The sequence below is a fragment of the Urocitellus parryii genome, chromosome 1 (genome assembly GCF_045843805.1).
Source record: "Urocitellus parryii isolate mUroPar1 chromosome 1, mUroPar1.hap1, whole genome shotgun sequence".
Taxonomy (NCBI): domain Eukaryota; kingdom Metazoa; phylum Chordata; class Mammalia; order Rodentia; family Sciuridae; genus Urocitellus; species Urocitellus parryii.
The window spans coordinates 12930715-12943915 of record NC_135531.1 but is presented as its reverse complement, the minus strand read 5'-3'; positions in this window follow the sequence as shown (position 1 = coordinate 12943915).

Sequence of the window (13201 nt, the reverse complement as noted above, 5' to 3'; positions counted from 1 at the left end):
TTAGTTTTAAGGTCCCATCAGAAAACAAAATGTATTATAGGAACAGTTCAAATAAGAAACTGAAACCCAAAACTAAATTTACTGAAAAATTTCATCACTACTTAAATAAATGCATATATGCCATCAACACAAACTATAACATCAAATTTCTTCAAGCTAAGGCAAACCATAACATACTTGTTATATTGGATTTAGGACCATAAATACAATTCCCACAGCCTCATGAAAGTATTCATAAATTCAATTCCCACAGCCTCATGAAAGTATTCATAAGCCTTGCCTTCCTCAGTTTACCCAAGGCTGAACAATGTAACTGGTTTAGATGCTGGTTTACATCTCTGCATCCTGGGTATGACACTTGATCATGCAAGTTTCTCTGTGGGCTGTACCAAGAAAGGGCTCCCAATATCCATAAACCCTTTCTAAAAACACCCTGATCTCTTCTTGGGAAAAAAGATCCCCCCACTGTGTGCATGTAATCTTGGTGGAACTGTATTTACAGGTAGCAGTTCTTCTGCAACTGAGAACCTAAGGGGTCCTATGAAACTACCTCCCAATAGGTCTTGGTATATCCAGGGAAGGGGCATACAATGAGTCTGGTGTTCTCTGCCAGAACTCTGACATTTGAGTTAATTTTGTATGTGTGGAAGTAAAGGCAAGATTCATTCATGCCCATGAAGCAACCTGACCATCTCAGGAGTTCCAGCTTCCCCCTTGAAGAACTCTGACCAATTTATTGCTTACTTCAATGAGCCTCTTGCCATGTTTAATGGCCACTTAACAACAATAGCTGGTGTTTTGTGCCAATACCAATAAAGGGCTTACACACTGTTAACAGTTCTGGACTCCATCTTGGGAGAATTGTTACAAAGAGTCTTCTCTTTCCCTCCACAGAATTAGAGCTTGAAAGAATGACATAAAACACGACATAGGGGCTGGGGATGTAGCTCAAGCTACACACTCGCCTGGCATGTGTGGGACACTGGGTTCGATCTTCAGCACCACATAAAGATAAAATAAAGATGTTGTGTCCACTGAAAAATAAATATTAAAAAAATTCTCTCTCCCCCCCCCTCTAAAAAAACCCACATAAAGGGACTAATGTTATTATTTCCTGTATCTTCAAACCTCATATATTTAGTTTTAATATTGTTAGAGAAACTACATTAAAGTTCCATGATTTAAGAATAAAATTAACCCTAATCCCATCCTGAGTCAATTCCACATTTCCATTTGTTCATGCCAGCTTCTAGTCCTGCCCATGTTCAGAACTCATTTTTTTTACATTCAATACTTTTTGTGAACATTTTGTCATGCATATTTTTTCAGTATTCTTTTATTTTTCCTCCCATCCCCTCCTACAACCGTAGATAAATGATGCTACCAGTCCTATATTTATTCTTCTATAATTTGTCCATTTTAAAACTATCATGTATGCATATGTGGATGTGTCTGGGTGTATGTACAGATACATATGTATTGTATGTAGGTATTCAATCCTCAGCATATACAGGTTTGGTTCTAGGACCCTCCCCCAGCAGATACTGAAATCTGTGGATGCTTAAGTCCCTTTATAAAATGGCATAGTATTGGCATGTGATCCATATACATCCTCTTGTATCTCACCTCTAGATTACTTATAATACCTAATACAACGTAAATGCCATATAAAGTTATTATACTATATTTGTAGAAAATAATGACATGAATAAAAGTCTGTACATATTCAGTACAAATGCAATTTTTCTAAAAATGTTTTTAACATTAAGTTGGTTAAATCCACTGATGGACTGATTACATACAGAGAGAGAGAGAGAGAGAGAGAGAGAGAGAGAGAGATACATACATATAAGTATGAAGAGTATGTTTTGTGTTTGCAGTACTGAGCATACAGCCAGGGTCTCACACATGCTGGGCAGATGATCTGCCACTGAGCTACGTCTACATCTCTGTATGGTGAAATTTGAGTCACTACTTCTTAGACATAGGAAAAAAAAATGAACCATACTCTATATTTCAAAACAGCTTTTTCCACTTCACAATACATCAAAATTCTCTCTAGTCAGATGGATTAAATTTATTCTTTTTAATTGAAGGATTTATAATATTCATATTTAATGAAATGTTGGGATTGGATTAAATCTACCATCTTGCTATTTGTTATCTATTCATCACTTTTCTTCTCTGTTCATTTTTTCCTTATTTCTTGCTACTAGTTTGTTAGCTATGCCTTAGCATTTTAGTTTTTAGTGGTTGTGTGAATATTTACAATATACATTCTTATCAAGGCCACTTTATTTATTTTTTGGGATGCTGGGTATTGAACTCAGGGGCACTTGACCACTGAGCCACAACCCAGCCCTGTTTTATATTTTATTTAAAGACAGGGTCTCACTGAGTTGCTTAGTGCCTCACATTTTTGCTGAGGCTGACTTTGAACTCTGGTTCCTCCTGTCTCAGCCTCCCGAGCTGCTGGGATGACAAGAATGCACCACTGTGCCCAGCATCAAGGTCACTTTATTTATTTATTTTTATCGGTTGTTCACAACATTACAAAGCTCTTGACATATCATATTTCATACATTAGATTGAAGTGGGTTATGAACTCCCAATTCTACCCCAAATGCAGATTGCAGAATCACGTCGGTTACACTTCCACAATTTTACATAATGCCCTATTAGTAATTGTTGAATTCTGCTACCTTTCCTATCCCCTACTATCCCCCCTCCCCTTCCCTCCCATCTTCTCTCTCTACCCCTCAAGGTCACTTTAAATAATAATATTTGAATGTTACCTTATAACAGCATACTTCCATTTTCCTATCTCATCCTTCGACTGTCACATACTTTATTTCTGTACACTTTCTTTGAACTTCAAATTCATTGATATTTTTACTTTCCCTAAGTACTTTTAAAATAAAATTTTAAATAACCATAAAATACTTTTACATAATTCACAATGGTACACACCTATAGTCCCAGGTACTTGGAGGTTGAGACAGCAAGATCCCGAGTTCGAGGCTACTGTGGGCAACAAAGCAAGACACTATCTCTTACAAAACAAATACTTTCATATTACCTGCAGCTTATGTTTGTCTTAGAAATCTTTATTTCATCCTAAGGTGAGATTTTTAAAGGGCATTTTTGCTGGCTATAGAACCCTATGTTGATTTTTTCATTTTGAAATGTGAAGGTGTTGCACCACTGTCTTGGGACTTTCACTGTCACTGGAAATAGCTCTGCTCTCATTCTTATTTGGTTCTGCTGTACATCGTATGCCCCTTTTCACTGGCTGATTTTTAAGATTATCTCTTTATCTCTGTTTTCAGCAATTTGGTTTTGATGTTCTTCAATGTATATGTTTCTCCTACTTGGGGTTCATTAAGGCTCTTGCATCTGTGGTTCATAGTTTTGTTCATATTTGAATATTTTCAGCCATTATTTCTTAAACATTTCTGTATCTCTTGTCCACTCACACCGCCCCCAACCCCAACATTTTTCTGGGACTCCAATTATATATATAATAAATCACTGAATACAAGTTACTGAGGCCCCATTTATTCTTTTTCAGTGTTTCAGTTTGAAACATTTCTGTTGCTACAAGTTTACTCATCTTTTATTTTTTCATTTTTAAGATGCAGTTAATTCTATCCAGTGTATTTTTCATTTCAGATACTGTTTTTTTTCATTTCTAAAAGTTCTGTTTCATTCTTTTTTTCTCTTCAATATCTCTACTGATTATTGAAGGATATGAAATAACAACCCCCAGGGAGAAAGAATGGATCCTGGATGGAGAAGACAAACAATGGACTCTGGGTTCTGGACTTTCATCCCAGTAACAATAGTTTCAAGCTTTTTTTGGTTGTTGTTGTTCTAATTAGTTATACATAACAGCAGAATGCATTTTGACTCATTGTACATAAATGGAGCACAATATTTTATTTCTCTGGTTGTAAAACCAAAGGTCATATGTTTTCTCTGATAAGTGGGTTTCAAGCTTTTTGCATCTGCTTTCCAGATTTAGACTTTGAACCCTGCACAACTAGTTACCTGACTGCCCAAGTCTCTAATGATTAACACACTAAACATTCTGCCATGATTAACTCTCATTAAACTCTATAAAAAACAGACCCTTTGTAACCAGTTGCCATTTTCTCTCCTAAAAATGTGCCATTTCACCACTGCTTCATAAAGTCTATGTGGTGATCCACTGAGGTCTGCTCCCATTTTGGTTATTTTTGCTTACAGTTATACTCATATCGTTTAAAGATCCTTGAACACACTGAGCATATTTGTAGGAGTACTGCTGAAATCTCAGTCCTTGTCCCTGATGCCAATCTAATAACAAGGATACGGTTTTGAGAAAAAGGAAGAAGAAAATGTATTGCTTGGCTAGCAAAGGAGCACATGGAACTCCTGTTCCAGATGCGGTGATTTTGCCCATCAGCAGGAACAGGGAACTGTTAAAGAGGTGGTTCAAAGGCTACATTCCTCTGTCCTCTGTTGGAGTTATATTTCACTTGTTAATTTGGGAGACAGTCATTTCTGAGAACTTCTGATACCATACCCAAAGTCTGATTTACTTCACTCCTATAGTGGGTATGTGCGCTCAAAGACAGATAAATCTGCCTAAAATGGGAAAGAAAGATAACCCTATTTCCCCTGGATTAGAGAGGGGAAGAGATTAGTGGGGAACAGGGAGGAAGGAAGAGAAAGAAAATGTCTGTTTAAAAAATAAACTGCAGAGGCAGAGCAGCAAGGGCTATATTCAAAGAATAAACTGGACCACTGTTATAAGAGCTCTTTCAAAGTTTTGTATAATAATTCCATCATCTCTGCCATTGATAGATTATTTTCTATTGACTGATTTTCTTCTCCTCTTTATAGGTCACATTTTCATACTTCTTAGCATGTCTAATAATTTTTTATTGGCTGCAAAACATTGAGTTTTTTTTTTTTTTTTTTTTTTGAGTATCTAAACTTTGCTATCCTTCCTTGAAGTGCAGCTTTGTTCTGGGACATTTATCACTGGAAAATCAGATTGGATTGACTCTTTTTCATGGTTTTGTAAGAGGGGTCCACTTTATGCTTTGAATGTAACTCTTGCTGCTCTGCCACTTATTTTTTAAAATGGACGAGTTTCTTTCTTTTCCTCTTGCTGGGTTCCTCCCTAATCTCTCCCCCTCTCTAATCACAGAGTAAACAGGATTACCTTTCTCCCCCATCCTAGGCAGAGTTATCTGTCCCTGAGTAGATCCTCACCTTGGGAAGGAAGTAATCCAGACTTTGGGGATAGTACCAGAAGGCCTCAGACATGACTACCTCACAAATTAATAAGTGAACATGTGGAATGTAGGCAGCATTTGAATCACCTCTTTAAAAGCCTCCTGATGATGGGCAGAATCACAGTCTTTGGGACAGGAGTACCCTGTGTTTTTCCTTTGCTAGCAAAGCAATAAATCTTTTACCTTTTTCTCAAAACCTTGTCTTCATTATTGGATTGGCATCCGGAACAGGGACCGAGCTTTCAGCAACAGTTTCTTTCTTTTTTCATATCTTTTTAAACATTTTAAGGTCAGTTCTGTAAAAGCCTATACTCTGAAATAGTTCAGATACTACTAAGATGTGACCCTTCTGGGTCTCTTGAAAGGATAACATAGAAGTTCTTTGGACAGAGATTCATAAAATCCTGTCTCCAGGTAAAGCCTGAGACCAAAATCTCAGAAAAAGGAAGTAAATAAGTATGATGAGATAATTTCAAATGGTTCCAGAGCCATTTCCTTACATTTACTTGCTTTTCCTGAATATGAGTAATTATGGGTATAAAATACCTGCTTCTTCCTGCATAGATATTCAATTTGGTGATTGGAGTTATCAGAATGAGGCTGTAAGTCTGGTTGCTTTTGGTCATTTCGGTAGTGTTGTTCAACAATGGGCATTGCTGATCTTTAGTTCATAGGAAATATTTCCTCTTCTCTCTAGTCATTTAAAAAACAAGGCAAAACAAAAAACAGAATTCTACTCTTGGCTTAGCTTAGTTTCATAGTTAAACTTTGAAATGTATATAAGTTTAATGCCTCGATCACAGGTTGATCTAGAAAGGGATCTACATTGGAATATCCATTTACAATATTAAATTACCTTCTTTCTTTCTTTCTTTTTTTCCATTTTGTAGTGTTGAGGATTGAGCTCAGAGCCTTGCCCATGCTAGGTAAGCACTCTATCACTGAGACACAGCCCAGCCCTATTAATTTCAAGACAGTGTCTCATTAAGTTGCCTAGACTGGCCTTCAACCTGAGATCCTCCTGCCTCTACTTCCAGAGTAGCCAGGATTAAAGGCATGCACTACTATGCCCAGCTCCAAAATATCTTTTCTGATATGTACAATCAAGTCTTCCAAAAATTTCCCACTGGTTTTCCTTCAATGTCTACAAAATCACCAATGCAATTCTAACCAACTAGCATAGCCATCAGGTTTATTTTTCTAAGGGGCTGGAAATTACTGCTCTATTCCTTGGCCCCAGGATGTACCTTAACAATATAAAATTTCTTAGAAATAATAATAGGTTTAGGGCAGTGGGGGAAGGGCTATCTCATTAGAGGAAACATAAAACTAGCCTATGACAGAGCTGTTGGGAATTCTGTGTGTGAAATTTCAGATGATCAGATTTGGCCTTCACGCTTATGCTTAAGAATGGAGCCAATATTTCACTGCCAGGATGAACTTACTACCCATGGTACGGAGAGAACAACAAATTAAGGAAGTTGTCACGGAACCAGGAGGAAGCCAACAATGGCAGATCCAACACTTGTAACATGAAGTTCAAGTACTGGAGCCAGAATGCTTTGCAAGCAGAGCTATCCAGCTGTGGGCTAAAAGTGTGACTGAAAACGTGCCTAGATGAGGTTAAGAGGACAAAAGAGAACTGTAATCTCTTTTCCATCAAAACACTTGCAGTGAAGCACATACAGCTATTGTCTGCATTTTAAAGCAGTGTGAGTGTCTTTTCAGCTACTTAGATCAATAACAACCTGCCCAGAAAGTGAATTACTCTGGGCAACTGTAACATTTTTTCTTTCCATCTTCTACCTTGACCATTGAAATTACTTCACAAAAGTAATGTTTGTGCATGACAAACTACCCTAAGACTTTAGTGTCACCAGACACTTGTCTTTGTTCCTCTCAAGCTAACATCAATATCAGTGAGGATACTAATTAGATGTTTACAAATTTTAATTACATCCTGATCTGAACTAGATTCTTTTGCCATCAGCAAAGGTTATTTATATGTATCCTTGTATGAACTGGACATTATTACCCTATGTGCATATACAATTACACGACTTGTGTAACTCTACATCATATACAAATAGAAGAATGAGAAGTTATTCTCAATTTATGTATTTTGTGTCAAAATGCATTCTATTGTCATGTATAACTAATTAGAACAAATAATTTTTTTTTTAAAAAAAAGCCTAGTGGGTATTGCATATAATTTGAGGTGTGACTGCCTCACACCCACTTTCTAGAAACTTTAAATCTGCACTGCAGGGTCCTCCTTTCCATTCACTGGCCACAAATGATTGGACACAGATGTGCACAAGGGTCAAGGATCACAGGCAAGCTGAGCCATTCATGTTCTAATCTCAGGAATCTGAACTCAGGAATTCAGATGCAGTTCCTTTCAGTGGTAGCAGTGAGGAGTAGGGATGCACGCAGAAAAACACAAGAGGAGGGGAGAGAGAGAACACGTACAAAGTGAAGCAGAGCAATCGTGGGGCAGCTCATGGACTATGTGAGAGGAACAAAGCTGGTTACCTTAGTTCTTGATTTTATTATAGATCTCGGACAATTTGCAGAGACTGGCTCTAATTCCTGCCCTGGCAGCCTGTGGGAGTCTCCCTGTCCAGCTCACTTACACACTTATCTGCCTTTACAATCTAAAGTGCTTGAGCAGAACCCAAACTATGTGAGAAGCTCATATTTCTTGCATTTCTGGTAGTACTAACGTAGGCTCAGGCAATATTTCCTACTAGGCATAAAACAAAAATTTAAGCTCAGGAATATTTGTCATTCACAATAAAAATACAGAACTGGATTTCATCAATTTGCTCAAAGTTTTTAGTTCAGACATTTAACCTGAGCCTCCTCTTTAGCCACCATCTTTGAGGACTGCAAAGGCCAACTAAGCAGCTTATCTTTCACTGAGTGTCAGAGATGTCAGGAAATGAGGGACAGATGTATGTATGCAGGTTAATAGAGCCTGGTGGAGAAGAATGTTTGATGTCCCCTAATGTTCAAGAACTCCCTCCTATCACACTTGCCACCAAAAGGGATTTTCCTTAGTACTGGTGATAAGCTTCTAGGGCACTCACTTTTCCTGATTTCAGATGTGTACCTTGGCTATGTGCCACTGTCCTCTGAGTTTGATAATCATCTGAATGGACTTGTGTTTCTTCCGTGGATTCAGGCTGATTCAGGCTGTCCATGACCTTGCCTTTGCTGCTGGTTTGCTAAGCCAGCCTGGATGAATACTACATTTCCAAACTCGGACCTGCATGGTGCTATGTAAAGCCCAGGAAGGGCAGCAGGCAGGTAGACAGAACCCTTCCACAGGCACTGGAATATAGCATGTGTATTCTTAGGACGACTTAAGGTCCCACTCATTCTTAGGCACTTGTGACTCCACTAACACACACTCGTTCATGAGCCATATTTGTTGAACAACCTATTTCTGGGTGCATTCAATAGTACTGGTTAATTTTAACCTCACTAGGGATTCAGTGTTAGCAAAACTTGGATCGACTTCTGGTGGCTAATCTCTAAGCAACATTAATTTGATGAATATGTCCGAGTATCATTAGCTTTGGGAAACTCCTCCTAGGACTATATCTAAAAATTTGCTCTCCAAGTCCTAGACTGGGAAAAAGAAATTTCAGGGAAAAATAACTAGTTAGATTCTTTGCCTCTTTAAAGAGTAACTGAGCTTGGCTATCATTATCAACTTTCAATTCAAAATTCCTTTGGTATTTCTATGAGCACTAATCACCATGTTCTAGTCATGACGATGTGAGGTCCTTGTCTCTTCCCACAGGAGCTTAAAATCTGGTAAAGAAATAAAACGTGATGATGATTTTCCTTAGGCAGAAAATTGTGAAATTAAACAGATTCTTGCTGATTTCTTCTGAGGGACTGGAGAAGGCTATCTTCTCAAAAAAGTATCACCTTTGTAATGAGACTATCCAGAAGCCTGACCCTAGGACTTCCTGCCAAACAGACCTTTATGCAAATTGGGAGAAGATGCCCTAACTGGCACAGGACAGAACAAAAAAGTAATAACCCCAGCAAAAACAGCACTGCCCTTCCACTCTTGACAAAATCTCACTCACACAGGTAAAAATATCAGAATCTGTTGATTATTGCCTAAAATGCATATTTCAGTGCTTCTAAGGGTGGTCTGTAGACCAGTGTTATCTTATGAAGTCTTTGTTACCAGTCTGCAAGATTAAGTATAGAAATTGAGAATATAAAGAAACTTTTAAAGCGATTCAATCTCAGTGCAACATTTTTATTATATTTATAAAGTGCCAGTCTGCAAAGAATTGTAAAATTAAAAAATTCATCCTTTAGTTTAAAAAGCACTACCTTATCACAATTTTCAAAAGAAAAAAGCCACTTCCTGTTTTAGAAAGAGAATCCTGGGGTGTTTCCTCTTCTTGTACAGTTCCATGTACCAAGTACCTTTTCAAAGTGCTTACACTTACGAACACACAGAGGAGGGGCAACCAAAAAATACAACTACCAATGTAAATGGTCTCACAAGCTGGTAGAAGCATTCCCTTGTGAAATATAAACCAAGTGGAAAATGAATTTTATTCATTTACCATTTGCTGATTAAATATACTCCAGTGATGAGCTTTTAACCTACCCAACATGTTTAACTATAGCTAAAGGGAGTTTGTGATAAGAGAGATGTAAATATTTGTCTTTCCTATTTGTCCATGAAGATACCAATGTTTTATAACAACATCCTCTCATCTCTGATCCTTTTTTACATAAGGGAGTCATAAATGAACTATATGGAACCATGTCATACTAAAACTTCCAGAACACACAAGTAGTTTTCTTCCCCCTCCTCACAAGTCAGTTTGTACTGGATGCTTCTCATCATCTCTTGGGGGCCTTCTAAGAAGCTCTCAGTCCAACAGAAAAACTGGCACCTGAAAGAAGTACCTGTATGTGCCCAGCAGCAGACATAGCTGAGACGCCACATGTTCCTGGAGTAGTTCCCAAGTTGTTTCCCAGATTTTGCTTACGGGGATACAGTGGCAAAAAAAAAAAAAAAAAAAAAAAAAAAGAGAACCACCAGAATCTCAGGCTGTGTCTATCCTAATAACTGTTGAAATATGGCAAGGTGCCTTGGAGTGAGTCATACATTGTCCATAAAGCATTCTAGGGTCACTTACTTGTACCTCATTCCACCATCTCAAAGTCGTGGAGAGCAACATATAAGACACTATCTGATACTTCACTTATAACCACCACCTGCAATTTGATATTCTCCTTGAAGTTTCATAAGTTAGGGACAAGAAAATAGTCCTGGTGTACAAATAAGATGTTTCGATGGGAAAAATATTTCTATACTTTAGCAATGCTTCTTAGAACATGTTCCTATTTTTTTTTTAAAGAGAGAGAGAGAGAGGGATAGAAGAGAGAGAGAGAAAGAGAGAGAGAGAGAGGGATAGAAGAGAGAGAGAGAATTTTTTTAATATTTATTTTTCAGTTTTCGGTGGACACAACATCTTTATTTTATTTTTATGTGGTGCTGAGGATCGAACCCAGCGCCCTGCGCATGCCAGGCGAGTACATTACCGCTTGAGCCACATCCCCAGCCCCATGTTCCTATTTAAAAAAAAAAAAACAACTACTTGTGCAGAAATGGACTTTAAAGCCATCTAGAGTAAGATGAAAGCATTTAGAGCAAGCACTTTTTTATTTAAGAAAATTCTCTTTACCGAAATTCCCAGGAATCATTACAAATGAGTCAGTGACACTCACTGATGACAGCAAAATGACTTAAAAACCTCCTAAGACCTGATGATATTAATTATAAGGATTGGCAGATTGATTAGACACAGAAATTTGATTTTTTAAACAGAAAGTGGTATTTTCCACAATATCAGTTAGGAAAATAACCTTACCATTCCACATGTTGCCCACCTGTCCTGTGCTCATCCATACTGGCTCCTGAGCCTCACCATTTCCACACAGCAGCAAGTGTCTGCCAACACATTTCATGAGCCTCAAGCGTAGAGACAGTAGGTACACTCCTGGCTGCTCTACAGAACACTTTAGTCCAGGGGTAACTGAGAATATGTGTAAGTGGTTTTCCATTCACTTATAAACTATGTTGCAATTAAGCATAAATATAATACAGATGAGCTTTCATTTTCTTGGCCTAAAGAAGTATGATAAGAGTGAAGCAAAAGTGAATTAACCAATTATTTTGGGAAAATAACATAGAATTTGCTATAGTACTTAAACTCACTTAATTTTTAATTTTTTTGTGCATCTGGGGATTGAATCCAAGGCCTCACACATGCTAGGCAACCATTATACCACCAAGTTACATCTCCAGCCTCTGAACTCACTCAATTTTGTGTCTAGCTATTTTAAAAAATTGTGATTAAAAATAGGATTTGAAGGAAAGTGAATATTATTTGTCAATTAAAATAAAAATTTTAAAAACCAAAGTGAATGGCTATGAAGTATATCTAAATATTTAATTATGATAAGCAATACTCACCTGTGATAAGAAACCTATAGACAATTTTAAATCCATGAAAATAGACATTATAATATATATATTTTTAAACAATAACTGATTGTGTTAAACAGCATGAAATATATCTTGAAAACAGAATAATACAGCGTTAGGTACTTACTTTTTAAGATAAAACTATTGCTGATTCTGGAATTAGTCACCTACTTATTCATACATATACAGATTTTGAAGGGTTAGTTATCAATTAAAACATATTTACCTTCACTGGGCACGGTCTCACATGCCTGCAATCTCAGTGACTTGGGAGGCTGAGGTAGAAGGATTACAAGTTTGAGATCAGCCTTGGGAACTAAGCAAGACTCTCAGCAACTTAATGAGACCCTGTCTCAAAAAAAAAAAGTACTAGAGCCATAGCTTGGTGGTTCCTCCATACCAAAAAAGAAAAAAAAAATTACCTTCTTTGATGTGAAATTCTCAACATTTGCAGAGTATTCAGAAAAGTTTTAGATTTTTTTTTCTTCCCCAAGACCAGCTTGGACAGAATTGAAGTTATTTTTCTTTGATCTTACTAAAATAGTAAGTAAGAATAATAGCAAACATTTCCATCTAAAATTTATCTGCAGTAAAATCCAAGGGAAATTAGCCCTGATCCAGCTGCTCCTCTCTCCTGCAGGACAGGCTTTACCATCTCAGCTGGATTTCCCATATCTTAGAAGGCACTGGGCTTTCACTTGACTATCTGCAGTGGAAAAGACTTTTGGTTCAATATTATGAAGACCCTCATGGTCACCCTGATGGCCCTGAATTAATAATTTCATGGGTACCTTCCAAATGATAGTGTTCCTAAGTTGGACCTGGAAGTCACTTACAGTTACTGTTTTACTTTAGAGACAAAATAACCATGATATTCCAGAGACATTTGGTCATCTAAACCTCCCTCATATTGGACTTCTCCACTGAGGATCTTTTGAGCTCAGAGAATATTCTCAGATGTGATAAAAGTATGCAAAAGTAAAAGAAATCCCAGTGTCAAGTGTGGAATTAAACTTGCCTCCTAAAGTCATCTTAAAGATGAAAAAATGCATTGGGGAGGGTTAAATGCACTGTGGTGATAGCTGCACAATAATGTCACTGACTATATACTTGAAGATGGTTCAAATGGAAAATGTTATGCTATGCATATTTTAACAACAAAAAATTCATTCTTGAACTAATATCCATAACTCCTCATCAGTATGGCCACACAGCCAAGATTTAAGAAACTTATTCTAAAATCAGAAAAAGACAAGGGCATTATGTTTTAATTTTTTCCATAGGTTTATCACCATTTAGGTTATGAAATGCATTTAAATGTTGACACCGCACAGATAGTTTATTGTTGGCATTTAAAAGTGGTGCCAGTGGTTGCCCAGCT